The sequence below is a fragment of the Crinia signifera genome, chromosome 4 (genome assembly GCF_055691185.1).
Source record: "Crinia signifera chromosome 4, ASM5569118v1, whole genome shotgun sequence".
NCBI classification, from domain to species: domain Eukaryota; kingdom Metazoa; phylum Chordata; class Amphibia; order Anura; family Myobatrachidae; genus Crinia; species Crinia signifera.
The window spans coordinates 283,760,821-283,773,835 of NC_139220.1; positions in this window are offsets into that span (position 1 = coordinate 283,760,821).

Here is a 13,015-nt window from a genome sequence, read left to right on the forward strand (position 1 = left end):
CATATATGTATATACATTGTTATTTATATATTTCATAAAAATTTAACTGTAGCCCCCCTTAATATTTTTTTAAGCACTCTGGACTGCTCACTGCACGGAGGACCCGGAGGGAGGCACTTATTAGTACTGTGATTAGCACAGTGTCTCCGTCAGTCTTTCTCCGGCTCACACACTGTGACTGACTGAGTGCAGGGAGGATCTGTGCGCCGCTCAGCTCAGCTGCTGGATACACAGCAGCCAATAGACTGTATATGTGTAGAGTAGCCAATGGGCGGGATCCAGCAGCAGTGAGCCTGAGCCATTTCCGGACGCGCAGGGGGACCGTCAGACCCAGCCACTAAGCGGTGATGTAATGTGCATGGCAGAGTGGGTGGGCAGTGGCGGGTGACGAGCGGCGCTGCCGCCGACATATGATAATTCATGTCTGCGGCGCTCGTCACTCGCCGCTGCCCACCCGCTGTGCCATTTAACAGAATGTCAGCCTGCCTGCCGCCCCTTAATTGGTGCCGCCCTGAGGCCGGTGCCTCATGGGCCTAGGCACAAATCCGGCCCTGACAGTATGTTCTATTTTGCACTGTATGGACAGTTTCTTGTTATTTTCTATGTTCAACTTAAGTTATTAGCCTGTTGCTACTGGTAAAAATCAAGTTAAAAATGGTACTTCCTCATCTTTGCGGCCACTGCTTACGCTATGGAACTTACATAGCATATAGTGAGCCGCAAGGGTTATTTTCGGGGTCCACGCCACCATCTATTACCTTTAGTAATGTTGTGGCAAGCGAAGCACAGTGAGCCACCTAGCCCGAAACATGGTGGAGCAACCGTGAGGGGACAATCGCGATTCACGTAGCGGCTAACGTAACTGGCGTAAGCAGTGGCCGTAAAGATGAGGACGTACCTTAAAAATATTTAAAAATAGCAGATTGTTAGCTGCTGTGAGTTGTTGCAATAACGTTTTGCTAGTTAATGCTTCATTTTTTTCCCCTCCATAACAAATTTTAGTTACCACATTACATGATTTATTTATCCAATGTGTGTGTGTGTAGAAGGATTATTTATCATTTCAGAAGTTTATTAGTTTATTATATGCTTAAGTAGGCAGTTTATTAGAAAATATATAGAAACATCGGTTAACATTGGTTAACATCTGCTTCAGAGTACCAATGTTTAGATATATATGATGTTTTGTAACCAATGTTGAAAAACATCATTCAACTGATGTTTTCTTTCAATTTCCCATCCCTAATATAATTTTTTGGGGTTAAATGTCTTTCATTATTTCATATCTATTTGGGGGGGGCGTCGTCACACAAACTTGCTCCGGGTGCCATTGGTTCACGCTATGCCTCCCAGCACCTCTGCCTCACTGAATAGATGCTGTGCGGACTCCCATCTGCCCCCCACCGCGGGACTGCCGACCTTAAGTCATGTCGACCATTAACCCTGTCGACCTTGGGGACAGTCGACCTTCCGGGGTCGACCTAATGACTGTAGACCTAAGTCTGTTCTGACAGATGTACCGCTTCCCACGGCACTGACTGCTCCTCGGTCTCTCTCTCTCCCCTCTCAGGCTGTAAGTTTCACTTTCAATCTCAGCCTGAGAGGTGCTCCCCCTGCCTACCAGTGGCTGTATCTACAGCACACATCAGCCGCTGCAGCAAGGAGGAGAGAGACAGGACACGGAGCTGTACAGCGCCCCTTGAACTTTCTGGCGCCTGGAGCATAAGCTCCACTAGAACCACCCTCCCTACGCCAGTGGGAGCATGGCCAGCAGCTCTGAGAGCTGCTGACCAAGACCCCACAATGGCAAAATCGGGAGGCGTGGATTCATAGGAGTACCATGATTTTAGGTCACGCCCCCCTGATTGAGAGGCCTGCACCCCAAATTTTGCCTGCGCGCCTTCAACGCATACACATGTCCCATCAGTGTGAACAGAGAAGTTGGGAGATATGACATAGAAGACTATTGGATTCTTTCTGCAGCACTGTGTGAGAGATCCAACGCAGATCCCTCCCAGCATGCCCTGCAGCTGCAATTGTCACCCTGTGCAAAGGAGTAGGGCTTCTGTCAGATGGGGTGGGGTCTAGTTCGTGACCCATGTTTTTGTCATTTTTGGGGCATACTCAGTACTCCCCGAGCAGCTGGGCAGCCCCTGACTCCCCTACATGCACTGACAGATGCTGTGCGTATGCGCTCGGCATCTCTTCAGTCACCACAGTCTGCTTTGCAGACCAGAGCAGCAGTGATCACCAGCTCCCCCAACTGCCCCCCCCCCCTCCCCCACAGCCCACAGGTGGGACATTTGGGAGGTATGGATATATATATTCAATATGGATACAGTGTGACAAGTTATTTGCAGCACACACCATGGTGATACGCCCACACCGGAGATGAACAGAATGACACTATTCAGCAGAGGTGCAAGGTTCTGGCTAAACAGTGCCAGACTCTCCATAATGGAGAATCTGCATTTCACTGAATTTATAAACTGAGTTATAACTATAAATAGACCTGGGACAACAGGGAGTTCATTCTGCTCCGAGGTGCGGTTGGGATTGGACTCTGAACACTTATTGTCCATGTTTGACAAGAATAGAAGCTGAATCGCAGAATGAAGACAGAATATTCCACAAAACAGTTTCTATTAATCTGCTTTAAAAACGGATGCGTACTGGTGCATACCGTTACATATCAGCTCTATACAGCTGTATGTATGTATGTGCCCTCCGTGCCCTACATGCCAATGCATACAGTGATCGATTCAAATAGCCAAATGTAATAGGGTGAGAGTTTCAGAAAGTGAGAGATTTTGGGAGAGTTTTCCCATGTTTTTTAAAGCAGCAATCAATTACACTGCAAGGCCAGGTTGATTTTACCATGTAGGTGATTGCCGCTTTAAAAAACATGGGAAAACTCTCTTAAAATATCTCACTTTCTGAAACGCTCACCCTATTACATTTCACCCCAGCTGTCAGTATGTGTACATACGCTTTGATTGTTCCCTGTTTTCGAATCCGCATAGAATGGATTTTAGGACACTTTCGATCTGCATTCGATTCGATGTGCTTTCCCGTTTTCTCAAAATTGAAAAGGAAAATAGACTGTGCAGCCAAGGAAATATCGAATTCGATCCAGTAAAATCGAATGTGTACAATGTACCATGAATGTAAATCGAATTCGATAGCGAAATCTATATCTAATGCAAAAGTACAGATCTAATGCCAAATTGAATGGGAAGATCTAATGCCAGATCTAATAGAAAATCTTATCTAACATCGAATCTAAAGCAAAACAAAGCGTGTGTGCACAGCTTAACACATACATAGAATAGATACAAATTGTAGCAAGGTTACCTTCCACAAGCCTCCTGAATTCCGCGTCAACACCCCCCCTTCCCCCCCCCCCCCCCAGATTCCATGCATCTCCCCAGCGTCAGCATTTAAATACCACTATTCATGGCTTTTCAGGAGGGGGTGGTTCTAAAATGAAGCAAATTGCGTCATTTCAGCCCCACGCCCTCCTCAGAGACCTGCAAATTAAAATATGTGCAGTACTGGAGGCGGGGCTTGATGACGTTGAGAACAGGTCCCACCCCCGAAGCAAAACCCCAGGAGACTCCGGAGGGTAAGTATTGAACAAAATGGGTGCAGGGTCCCTCCTGGACCCCACCTGCCTATGTGCCCTGCTAACACTGCACCCATTATAAAAGGGGGGGGGGGGAGAGAGAGAGAGGGGAGAGAGAGAGAGAGGGGAAAGAGAGAGAGAGGAGGGAGAGAGAGAGGAGGGAGAAGGAGAGAGAGAGAGAAGAGGGAGAGAGAGACAGAGAGAGAGAGAATATGTCAGGGAGAGAGGAGCTTCATAGACTTAAGGTGCCCATACACGTTACAATTATTGTATACAATATTGTATACAGTATCGCATCTCATTGCATAGATCTCATCTTATCGCAAAACCGAGATTTGATGAGATGCGATATTGTATACAATAATTGTAACGTGTATGGGCACCTCCCTCAAAGGTTGCCGCTGCAGCGTCTCCCACCCAGCTCCCGGCTTTTAGATGACAGATGCCGCCTGCCTGCTTCGTGACAGTCACACTCGCACTCTGGCTGGCTGTGTGGAGTGGACTGTCTTCCGCCCGACTCCCGAGTCCCGGCTATTCACTGGCTGGCTTCCTCAGGCCAGGTGACAGGGAAGAATGGCACGCTGCGCACATACTACGGGGAGGGGGGATGCCCGCCTGCACCACCGCTTACGCTGCGCACATCGCTACGGGGAGGGGGGATGCCCACCCGCCCTGCACCACTGCTTACGCTGCGCACATCGCTACGGGGTGGGTGATGCCCACCCACACTGGCTACGGGGAGGGGGGATGCCCGCCCGCACCACCGCTTACGCTGCGCACATGGCTACGGGGAGGATGGGGATGCTCGCCCGCTCTGGCTGCGCCCGCCCGCACCACTGCTCACAAGGATATGGGGGGCGCCTGCCTCAGCCCGCCCTGCTGCATAACATAGCCGCGCCACTGAATAAGATAAATGCGGCAGCGGCACTAAGTGGAACACCGGAGGCAATGGAGCCAGTGCCCCTTTAAGCTGAGGGCCAGGGCTTTCCAACAAGCCCAGCCCCGCGTTGCTAGCCCCCCGGGAACCGGAGATACCACCAGGCAAACCTGGAACGTTTCCCCCATAGGATAACATGGGACCCGCTAATTCCGACTTCCACCCGGTTCCAACGGCTGCCAGTTCGAACTTCAATCTGATATCTGGTCCATATGGGTTCATTGGTTCTAGAGATATTGCGGGTAAACCAATTTTTTTTTCATTTCTGAAATGTAATTTTATGGCTGTTCATGTTGTTTGAGGACAGATTTCTCTGGAACCAAACGGCCCAGTTTCACAGGACCAAAATCATTCGAAGCCTGAATGTAAATGGGTCAGTTGGTTCCGAAGATATAGCTGGTTGTTTAAAGGGGGGCGGGGGTGGTTTTCTCTCCCCCTCACACCAGAAAATGCAGGGACTAGGTTGGTGTAAAAAGGGGCATGATCCTGGCTGGGACCATATTCCCGGGTAAGTCTGGTGTTAAAGGGGTATTATTTCAAGTAGCCGGGACATGCAGTGCTCTAAATACAGCCAGGCAGCCCCCTGCTCTCTACCCGGCTGTCATTTTTGCCTGGCGGCGGCTGTCCCTCAGTTACCCCGAGCATGTATTCCCCCTTGGCAATGAGCATGTAATCCCACATGGCAACGAGCATGGAACCCCTGGCAATGAGCATGGAACCCCTGGCAATGAAGATGTAGCATCATTTTTAATAGGTATTATGGTGTTTGGCATAATACGTAATGGGAATGTTACGTCCCTAGAGAATGGACTACGTTCCTCTTCTCCGCCTCTGAATCGGGGATAGGGTCACTGTTCCCGAATTTTCCCCTTTTAACTTATTTTCGGGCACTTTCTTGTCTTTTCCCTGTATCAGAGAAGGTCTGTTCCCTCGGTGTTACCCGTGGGTTAAGCAGGCCAGGAGACAATGCACAGATAGAAAATCCAATAGTGAAGTATGTCCTTTTTTATTTCAATAATCCAACAAATAAAACATGTGTACACAAAACGATATAACACACCAATAAAATGGGCCAAAAAAAGCTGGTATGGGTACAAGTGGATAATTACCCTCTAGGTCGAGAACTGAGATTAGGCAGCTCTCTTAGATCGCATAAATGTCCAAGGAAACACTCCAGGTGGGTACCGGTAACCCTTCTCGAGCTCCAAGGATCCAGGTAAAGATGACCACGTTGTATCCCCCACACGCAGCTTTCAAAGTCCCTCCGACGCGTTTCCACCTCTTACTGAGGTCTTTTTCAAGGAGTGTGTTAGTGTACTGTAAGGTCCGGTATTTATTGTAGGTCTAGCCAATCCCCGCTATCTCGGGACGGGCACATGGTCCAATCGCGTATCAGGGGTCTTACATTGCCTCTCTTCTCCTTCCGGTAAAGTGCGGCTCCCGCATCTCCGGTCTATTATGCCCCACTTCCGGAATTTGCGTCTATGGATGTTGTGCTGTAACGGGTCTTATATCGCGCTGTTTAGGGTTGCTGAGGTAACGGCGCAAGTTCAGTGTAAGTCCGATGATGCGGTGGAGTAGTTTTCATCCCTTCTTTATGCCACGATCTTATAGGTTTATAAGGTGAAGTCCCGTCCGCCATTTTGATTATGGGCAAATTCTGCCCACAGTTTGAAATTAGCTGTAGTTGGTGATCGTCGGCATATATAAGAAAAAATAAATAAAATACATAGGCATTAGGAAATGACATCTTGGTTTAAAATATCACATGGCATCATGAAACATCTTTAAAATATTATATAAAAAATGATGAATAATTAATATCAAAAGATAAAATACAATTGATAAAAATTCAGTTTAAATTCTCATAGGTATAAAAAATGGATATCAAAAAGAATTATATAAAAGGGTGGACAATAAAATATAAGAAGGTCTATGCAATTATAAGAACCACTTGAGTTCAAAATCCATATTTAGGCCACCAGGTTTAAGGGTGTTAAATCTATGGATTAATTTCATCTCCTCTCTCGCCAGGGAGGAGATACAGAAGGGTTTCCTTTCATTTCCTTTCACCATCTTCAGGGCCATAAATTGTTCTATACAAGCTGTTGATGAGTTATGCACCAATTTAAAGTGCTGTGATAGAGAGTGGCTCTCTAGACCTTTAGTAATATTATTAAGATGCTCTCCCAATCTGGTCTTGAGTGGTCTCGATGTCCGACCTATGTAAAACAGGTGACAAGAGCATTCTATTGTATAAATAACGTTTTTAGAGTTACAAGTAAGGAAATCCTCTATTTTCATTTCTTCGTTATTAATAGTCACTGTATTGATCTTCTTCTGTCCTTTGCTCTTTATACTTCTGCATCCTTTGCAGAGGCCACACCTGTGGAAACCTTTGGTCAGAATTTGATTTGTTGTTGGTCTCGGGAGGGCGCTTTTAACTATTTTTGTGGCTATAGTTTGTGCCCGTCTATAGATAAACTTTGGTGCTTCCGGTAGGTGTGTACCTAATATTGGATCTCTTTTTAGGATCGCCCAGTTTTTTCTAAAGATCTTCTCTATCTTCTTATGTTGAATATTATAGCCCGTGATAAAGGACCATTCATATCCTGTATTCTGGTTCGTACTCCTGTTGTTCCCCTTTTTTAGCAGTTCACCGCGGTTAATTTTCTTGGTGTCCTGTATCAGATTTTTCATATCTTCTGGGTCATATCCACTCCTGGTGAATTTTTCTGCCATATTTGTGGCCTGTTCTTCGAAGATATTTTCGTCCGTGCAGTTACGCCTTAATCTTTTCATTTGGCCGCCAGGTATCGCTCGCAGCCAATGATCATGATGGCAGCTGTCTCTTAAGATATAGGACTGACTGTCGGTGGGCTTTTGAAAGGTCTTAGTTTTAAGACCATTATCCACAAATATCGTAATATCTAAAAAGTTGACCGATATTTGACTAATACAGAACGTGAGCTCGATGTTATACTGATTAGAGTTCAGATGGTCACAGAAGTTCCCCAATTCTTCTTCACTCCCTCTCCAAAAGAAAAGGATGTCATCTATGTACCGTGACCATGACACCAGACTCGCTCCGAATGGGTTGTGGTCCCAGACCGCCTCCTGTTCCCACAAACCCATGAAGATGTTAGCATAGCTCACGTTCTGTATTAGTCAAATATCGGTCAACTTTTTAGATATTACGATATTTGTGGATAATGGTCTTAAAACTAAGACCTTTCAAAAGCCCACCGACAGTCAGTCCTATATCTTAAGAGACAGCTGCCATCATGATCATTGGCTGCGAGCGATACCTGGCGGCCAAATGAAAAGATTAAGGCGTAACTGCACGGACGAAAATATCTTCGAAGAACAGGCCACAAATATGGCAGAAAAATTCACCAGGAGTGGATATGACCCAGAAGATATGAAAAATCTGATACAGGACACCAAGAAAATTAACCGCGGTGAACTGCTAAAAAAGGGGAACAACAGGAGTACGAACCAGAATACAGGATATGAATGGTCCTTTATCACGGGCTATAATATTCAACATAAGAAGATAGAGAAGATCTTTAGAAAAAACTGGGCGATCCTAAAAAGAGATCCAATATTAGGTACACACCTACCGGAAGCACCAAAGTTTATCTATAGACGGGCACAAACTATAGCCACAAAAATAGTTAAAAGCGCCCTCCCGAGACCAACAACAAATCAAATTCTGACCAAAGGTTTCCACAGGTGTGGCCTCTGCAAAGGATGCAGAAGTATAAAGAGCAAAGGACAGAAGAAGATCAATACAGTGACTATTAATAACGAAGAAATGAAAATAGAGGATTTCCTTACTTGTAACTCTAAAAACGTTATTTATACAATAGAATGCTCTTGTCACCTGTTTTACATAGGTCGGACATCGAGACCACTCAAGACCAGATTGGGAGAGCATCTTAATAATATTACTAAAGGTCTAGAGAGCCACTCTCTATCACAGCACTTTAAATTGGTGCATAACTCATCAACAGCTTGTATAGAACAATTTATGGCCCTGAAGATGGTGAAAGGAAATGAAAGGAAACCCTTCTGTATCTCCTCCCTGGCGAGAGAGGAGATGAAATTAATCCATAGATTTAACACCCTTAAACCTGGTGGCCTAAATATGGATTTTGAACTCAAGTGGTTCTTATAATTGCATAGACCTTCTTATATTTTATTGTCCACCCTTTTATATAATTCTTTTTGATATCCATTTTTTATACCTATGAGAATTTAAACTGAATTTTTATCAATTGTATTTTATCTTTTGATATTAATTATTCATCATTTTTTATATAATATTTTAAAGATGTTTCATGATGCCATGTGATATTTTAAACCAAGATGTCATTTCCTAATGCCTATGTATTTTATTTATTTTTTCTTATATATGCCGACGATCACCAACTACAGCTAATTTCAAACTGTGGGCAGAATTTGCCCATAATCAAAATGGCGGACGGGACTTCACCTTATAAACCTATAAGATCGTGGCATAAAGAAGGGATGAAAACTACTCCACCGCATCATCGGACTTACACTGAACTTGCGCCGTTACCTCAGCAACCCTAAACAGCGCGATATAAGACCCGTTACAGCACAACATCCATAGACGCAAATTCCGGAAGTGGGGCATAATAGACCGGAGATGCGGGAGCCGCACTTTACCGGAAGGAGAAGAGAGGCAATGTAAGACCCCTGATACGCGATTGGACCATGTGCCCGTCCCGAGATAGCGGGGATTGGCTAGACCTACAATAAATACCGGACCTTACAGTACACTAACACACTCCTTGAAAAAGACCTCAGTAAGAGGTGGAAACGCGTCGGAGGGACTTTGAAAGCTGCGTGTGGGGGATACAACGTGGTCATCTTTACCTGGATCCTTGGAGCTCGAGAAGGGTTACCGGTACCCACCTGGAGTGTTTCCTTGGACATTTATGCGATCTAAGAGAGCTGCCTAATCTCAGTTCTCGACCTAGAGGGTAATTATCCACTTGTACCCATACCAGCTTTTTTTTGGCCCATTTTATTGGTGTGTTATATCGTTTTGTGTACACATGTTTTATTTGTTGGATTATTGAAATAAAAAAGAACATACTTCACTATTGGATTTTCTATCTGTGCATTGTCTCCTGGCCTGCTTAACCCACGGGTAACACCGAGGGAACAGACCTTCTCTGATACAGGGAAAAGACAAGAAAGTGCCCGAAAATAAGTTAAAAGGGGAAAATTCGGGAACAGTGACCCTATCCCCGATTCAGAGGCGGAGAAGAGGAACGTAGTCCATTCTCTAGGGACGTAACATTCCTTTTTTCTCCTTTTGGTGTGCGCCGGTGAAGGGATCTCCTCAATTTGTGTATTTATACACTAAACCCATTTTAGAATTATTGTGAGGTGTGGGGACACCTATGAGCTGATCCTATCTGTGGCTGCATACACATTTGCGCAGATAAGTTGGAGGTTTTCACAAATACTTTTTCCATAATACGTAATGGAGATTATGGTGTGTGGCTTAACATGCAATGGGCATTAATGACCTGCTGTCAGCCAAATCCAAGGGTCACTTCTCCCTGCTTATCCTTTTGGACCTATCTGCTGCCTTTGACACTGTGGATCACCCTCTCCTCCTCCACACACTCCAAAACATTGGCCTCTCTGGCACGGTCTTCAACTGGTTTTCCTCTTACCTCTCCAACCGTTCCTTCTCTGTCTCTGCCTCTGGCTCCACCTCACCACCTTCCATCCTTCCTGTCGGGGTCCCTCAGGATTCTGTCCTTGGACCCCTACTGTTCTCCCTGTACACCTCCTCTCTGGGTGCACTCATTAACTCCTTTGGCTTCCAATATCACCTCTATGCTGATGACACCCAAATCTACCTCTCCTCTCCTGATCTGTCCCCCACTGTTTTCTCTCTGGTTTCCAACTGCCTCTCTGCCATCTCCTCCTGGATGTCTGAGAGATTTCTGAAGCTGAATATGGACAAAACCAATCTTATTATCTTTCCCCCACTCAGAGCTATGCCCCCTACTAATATCTCTATCACTGTTAACACCATAATCTCCCCCGTTCCCCAACTCCGCTGCCTGGGTGTCACTCTCGACTCCTCCCTCTCCTTTGCACCCCACATCCAAGCCCTGGCCCATTCTTGCCGGTTCCAGTTACGCAACATTGCTCGCATCAGGCCCTTTCTCTCACAGAGTGCAACTAAGCTTATCATCCACTCACTGGTCATCTCACAGCTTGACTACTGCAATGTTCTCCTCACCGGCCTCGCTCGATCCCAACTGGCTCCTCTCCAATCTGTCCTCAACTCTGCAGCCAGGCTTATCTTCCTCTCCCATCGCTCTAATTCTGCCACTCCCCTTCAACAAAATCTGCACTGGCTCCCACTCCCCCACAGAATCCTCTTCAAACACCTCACACTCACATACAGGGCCATCTCTAATTCCATTGCTCCATATATCTCTAACCTCATCTCCATTCATACACCCTCCCGCCCTCTACGGTCGGCTGATGACTGTCGTCTCTCCTCCATCCTGATCACTGCTTCCCATGCTAGAGTACAGGACTTTGCCTGTGCTGCACCCCTTCAGTGGAACGCACTCCCTCGCTCCATTAGACTCACTCCGACCTTGCAAAGCTTCAAACGGGCACTGAAAACTCACCTATTCATCAAAGCGTACCCTTCCACTACATAAACTAGCTGGTTCTCCAACCCCTTGCCAGTTTACATCCTACTATCTAGCCACCACCCACTTGCTTGCACCTCTTGTTATCTGTCTGTCTCCCCTTCCTACTAGATTGTAAACTCCTCCGAGCAGGGCCCTCTTCCCTCCTGTTGTCAAAGCCCACTTCTCTTCACATTTCACTCACAGCTCTCCTATACTCACTCAGTGACCATCTTCGTCTGCATACCCATCTCCATCATTGGCCTCAAGCCTCTAGTTGTATGTTGATTGAGTCCTCACTACTTACATTTAAGCTGTAATGTGTATTGATCTGTGGCGCTATTTATTTGTACTCTACTTTTGATAATTATTCAATGTTATGCCAAGTTTTGTCTCCCTGTATTGTTCCATTGTACGGCGCTGCGAAACACTTGTGGCGCCTTATAAATAAAATTATAATAATAATAATTATGGTGTACATTTTTAATGCTCGCCTTTGGCGTGCAATGCCCCTGTTTATGAAGCATATTGTGCATTATTGCTCAATCTGTTTGGTATAGTATAGGCATGTCCAGACTATGGCCCTCCAGCTGTTGTGAAACTATAAGTCCCATCATGCATTGCCACAGTTTTGCTATTAGGGAATTCTAAAACTATGTCAAGGCATGCTGGGACGTGTAGTTTCACAACAGCTGTTTGGACATGCCTGGTATAGTGTGTATTTTGGCTCAATCCACGTGGCAAAATGTGAATTTTGCCTTAATCTGTGTGGCATAACGTGAATTTTGACTCATTCAATGTGGCATAATGTGTTAGAGGCAAGTACAGTATAAGGGGGTTACTATTGTGTTGCATGATTCGTATAAGGGGTATATGGTGTGGTAAATTTAGGTGACCACATAAAAGGTGCTGAAATGTACCAAGTTTCGGCTTTCACTATTCTTTTTATGACTGGAGTGCGGCCTCACCCCACAAGTATCTTAGGACCGGCATCCTGCGAGTGCACCTTTTGGAGTGCACCCGCCAATATATCCCCCTGCATTTTTTATATGCCAGTCCCCTGCCTTTTCCAGGCAAATATAATTAGTTGAAAGTATTTACACAAATACAGACACACCCATGAGCAGACCACCCAACCAGAACACTGGTAACCCCCCCACACACACACACACACATTATTAGGAGCTGGCCACAACCCCTATTATTGTGCATAATAGGCCCTTGATCATTTTCAGCTCCAGGCCCATTTAGACCTTAATCTGGCTCTGCCAGCGGCAGATGACCCCATTGCCTGGGGGAGTTCTGCCACAGCTCTATAGCTCCGCATTTCTTTATAACATCCCTATAGCTCCACATCTCTTTATAACATATCTATAGCTCTGCATCTCTTTATAACATCCCTATAGCTCCGCATCTCTTTATAACATCCCTATAGCTCTGCATCTGCTTATAACATGTCTATAGCTCTGCATCTCTATATAACATGTCTATAGCTCCGCATCTCTTTATAACATGTCTATAGCTCCGCATCTCTTTATAACATGTCTATAGCTCTGCATCTGCTTATAACATGTCTATTGCTCCGCATCTCTTTATAACAGCCCTATAGCTCTGCATCTGCTTATAACATGTCTATAGCTCCGCATCTCTATATAACATGTCTATAGCTCCGCATCTCTTTATAACATGTCTATAGCTCCGCATCTCTTTATAACATGTCTATAGCTCCGCATCTCTTTATAACATCCCTATAGC